General features: G+C 40.0%; 1 non-coding gene across 1 annotated transcript; it reads left to right on the top strand.

Annotated features, from left to right (window-relative positions):
- The first annotated feature begins 2,097 nt into the window (after nucleotides 1–2,097).
- LOC130959479 (small nucleolar RNA R71) lies at nucleotides 2,098–2,205 on the top strand. Its single transcript, XR_009078556.1, has one exon. It is a non-coding gene; the product is annotated as a small nucleolar RNA R71 (small nucleolar RNA).
- Nucleotides 2,206–4,339: the final 2,134 nt, after the last annotated feature.

Raw genomic sequence — 4,339 nt, 5'->3', positions numbered from 1 at the left:
ATGTTGCTCAAAATCACGTTTTGAGCTATTTCTGGCGTTAAACGCTGGGCTGGTGCCCATTCCTGGCGTTTAACGCCAGGTTGTTGCCCTTTACTGGCGTTTAACGCCAGTCTGGTGCCCCTTTCTGGCGTTAAACGCCCAGAATGGTGCCAGACTGGGCGTTAAACGCCCAACAGCTAGCATTACTGGCGTTTGAACGCCAGCTTCTTCTCCTCCAGAGTGTGCTGTTTTTCTTCCTGTTTTTCATTCTGTTTTTGCTTTTTTCGTTGTTTTTGTGACTTCTTATGATCATCAACCTACAAAAAAGATAAAATAACAAAAGAAAATAGTTAACTATAAAACATTGGGTTGCCTCCCAACAAGCGCTTCTTTAATGTCATTAGCTTGACAGAGGACTCTCTTGGAGCCTCAGAGATACTCAGAACCGTGTTGGAACCTCCCAACACCAAACTTAGAGTTTGAATGTGGGGGTTCAACACCAAACTTAGAGTTTAGTTGTGGCCTCCCAACACCAAACTTAGAGTTTGACTGTGGGGGCTCTGCTTGGCTCTGTTTTGAGAGAAGCTCTTCATGCTTCCTCTCCATGATGATAGAGGGATGTCCTTGGGCCTTAAACACCAAGGATTCTTCATTCACTTGAATGATCAACTCTCCTCTATCAACATCAATCACAGCCTTTGCTGTGGCTAGGAAGGGTCTGCCAAGGATGATGGACTCATCCATGCACTTCCCAGTCTCTAGGACTATGAAGTCAGTAGGGATGTAATGGTCTTCAATCTTCACCAAGACATTCTCTACAAGTCCATGAGCTTGTTTTCTTGAATTGTCTGCCATCTCTAATGAGATTCTTGCAGCTTGCACCTCAAAGATCCCTAATTTCTCCATTACAGAGAGGGGCATGAGGTTTACACTTGACCCTAAGTCACACAAGGCCTTCTTGAAGGTCATGGTGCCTATGGTACAAGGTATAAAAAACTTCCCAGGATCTTGCCTCTTTTGAGGCAGTTTCTGCCTAGACAAGTCATCCAGTTCTTTGGTGAGCAAGGGGGGTTCATCCTCCCAAGTCTCATTTCCAAATAACTTGTCATTTAGCTTCATGATTGCTCCAAGGTATTTAGCAACTTGCTCTTCAGTGACATACTCATCCTCTTCAGAGGAAGAATACTCATCAGAGCTCATGAATGGCAGAAGTAAGTCCAATGGAATCTCTATGGTCTCATTTTGAGCCTCAGATTCCCATTGTTCCTCATTGAGGAACTCAGAGGAGATTGGTACACGCCCACTGAGGTCTTCCTCAGTGGCGTCCTCCTCCTCTCTTTCCTCTCCATATTCGGCCATGTCTATGGCTTTGCACTCTCCTTTTGGATTTTCTTCTGTATTACTTGGGAGAGTGCTAGGAGGGAGTTCAGTAACTTTCTTGCTCAGCTGACCCACTTGTCCTTCCAAATTTCTGATGGAGGACCTTGTTTCATTCATGAAACTTTGAGTGGTCTTTATTAGATCAGAGACCATGGTTGCTAAGTCAGAGGTATTCTGCTTAGAACTCTCTGTCTGTTGCTGAGAAGATGATGGAAAAGGCTTGCCATTGCTAAACCTGTTTCTTCCACCATTATTGTTATTGAAACCTTGTTGAGGTCTCTCTTGATTCTTCCATGAGAAATTGGGGTGATTTCTCCATGAAGAATTGTAGGTGTTTCCATAGGGTTCTCCTAGGTAATTCACCTCTTCCATTGAAGGGTTCTCAGGATCATAAGCTTCTTCCTCAGATGAAGCTTCCTTAGTACTGCTTGGTGCATTTTGCATTCCAGACAGACTTTGAGAAATCAAATTGACTTGTTGAGTCAATATCTTGTTCTGAGCCAATATGGTATTCAGAGTGTCAATCTCAAGAACTCCTTTCTTCTGATTAGTCCCATTGTTCACAGGATTCCTTTCAGAAGTGTACATGAATTGGTTATTTGCAACCATTTCAATTAATTCTTGAGCTTCTGCAGGCGTCTTCTTCAGATGAAGAGATCCTCCAGCAGAGCTATCCAAGGACATCTTAGATAGTTCAGAGAGACCATCATAGAAAATACCTATGATGCTCCATTCAGAAAGCATGTCAGAAGGACATTTTCTGATTAATTGTTTGTATCTTTCCCAAGCTTCATAGAGGGATTCTCCATCCTTCTGTCTGAAGGTTTGGACTTCCACTCTAAGCTTACTCCATCTTTGTGGTGGAAAGAACTTTGCCAAGAAGGCATTGACTAGCTTTTCCCAAGAGTCCAGGCTTTCTTTAGGTTGAGAATCCAACCATATTCTAGCTCTGTCTCTTACAGCAAAAGGGAATAGCATCAGTCTATAGACCTCAGGGTTAACCCCATTAGTCTTGACTGTGTCACAGATTTGCAAGAATTCAGCTAAGAACTGATGAGGATCTTCCATTGGAAGTCCATGGAACTTGCAATTCTGTTGCATTAGAGAAACTAATTGAGGCTTAAGCTCAAAGTTGTTTGCTCCAATGGCAGGGATAGAGATGCTTCTCCCATAGAAATCAGGAGTAGGTGCAGTAAAGTCACCCAGCACCTTCCTTGCATTGTTGGCATTGTTGTTGTTTTCGGCTGCCATGGGTTCTTCTTCCTTGAAGAATTCGGTCAGGTCCTCTAAAGAGAGTTGTGCTTTGGCTTCTCTTAGCTTTCTCTTCAGGGTCCTCTCAGGTTCAGGATCAGCTTCAACAAGAATGCCTTTGTCTCTGCTCCTGCTCATATGAAAGAGAAGAGAAAAAGAAAATGTGGAATCCTCTATGTCACAGTATAGAGATTCCTTGAAATGTCAGAGGAAAAGAGAAATAGAAAGAAGAAGGTGAAGAAGAATTCGAACTTTAATTAGATAAGGTTCGAATTGTGCATTTAGAAGGAGTGGTACTCCATAAATAGAAGGATGTGAGAAGGAGGGAAGTGGATTTTCGAAAATTCAATTAAAAGATTTTGAAAACATTTTGAAAATTTGATTGATAATTTTCGAAAATTAAAAGTGAAAAAGAAATCAAGTGATTTTTGAAAAAGATTTTGAAATTAGAAGTCAAAAAGATTTGATTGAAAACTATTTTGAAAAAGATGAGGTTAAAAAGATTTGATTGAAAAGTTATGGTTTTAAAAAGATGTGATTGAGAAGATATGATTTGAAAACAATTTTAAAAGATATGATTTGAAAACAATTTGAAAAGATATGATTTTAAAAATTAATGACTTGCCTAACAAGAAAAGATATGATTCAAACATAAAACCTTCCTTAACAGAAAAGGCAAAAAATGTTCAATCAAATCATTAATTGTTAGTAAGTATCTTTGAAAAAGGAAAGAAATTGATTTTGAAAACATTTGATTGAAAAGATATGATTTGAAAAAGATTTGATTTTGAAAAACTTTGAAAACTTGAAAAAAATTGATTTTGAAAACAAAATCTTCCCCCTAGCACCATCCTGGCGTTAAACGCCCAGAATGGTATACATTCTGGTGTTTAACGCCCAAAATGCTACCTCTTTGGGCGTTAAACGCCCAACCAGGTGCCCTGGCTGGCGTTTAAACGCCAGTCTGCCTTCTTCACTGGGCATTTTTGAATGCTCAGCTTTTTCTGTATAATTCCTCTGCAGTATGTTCTGAATCTTCAATTCTTTGTATCATTGACCTGAAAAGACACAAATTAAAAGTATTTTTGGATTTTATGATTTTATAAATTTTTTTTTTGTGTTTTTCGAAAATTAAGTGGAAAAAGGTATCAAAATTCTTAATGAGAATTCCAGGAATCAGTGCAATGCTAGTCTAAGACTCCGGTCCAGGAATTAGACATGGCTTCACAGCCAGCCAAGCTTTCAAAGAAAGCTTCGGTCCAAAACACTAGACATGACCAAAGGTCAGCCAAGCCTTAGCGGATCACTGCTCCAAAAGCAAAATTGATGAAAATCAACAAGCTCTTGTGGTGATAAGTTGAAACCTCGGTCCAATCAGATTAGACATGGCTTCTCAGCCAGCCAGATTTCAACAAATCATCATGAAACTCTAGAATTCATCTTCAAGAATTTCGAAAAAAATAAATACCTAATCTAAGCAACAAGATGAACCGTCAGTTGTCCAAACTAGAACAATCCCAGGCATTGTTACCAAAAGCTTGCTCAAAACTTGAACAATCCCCGGCAACGGCGCCAAAAACTTGGTGCGCGAAATTGTGAACAATACTTTTTCACAACTCTCATAATCCCCGGTAATGGCTCCAAGAACTTGGTAGCTCAATACCATGGCATTACACAACTTCGCACAACTAACCAGCAAGTGCACTGGGTCGTCCAAGTAATACCTTAC

This window comes from Arachis stenosperma, chromosome 10 (assembly GCF_014773155.1).
Source record: "Arachis stenosperma cultivar V10309 chromosome 10, arast.V10309.gnm1.PFL2, whole genome shotgun sequence".
Taxonomy (NCBI): Eukaryota; Viridiplantae; Streptophyta; class Magnoliopsida; order Fabales; family Fabaceae; genus Arachis; species Arachis stenosperma.
Note: the sequence above shows the minus strand (reverse complement) of the source record. Positions and strands in the feature narration are given on the sequence as shown.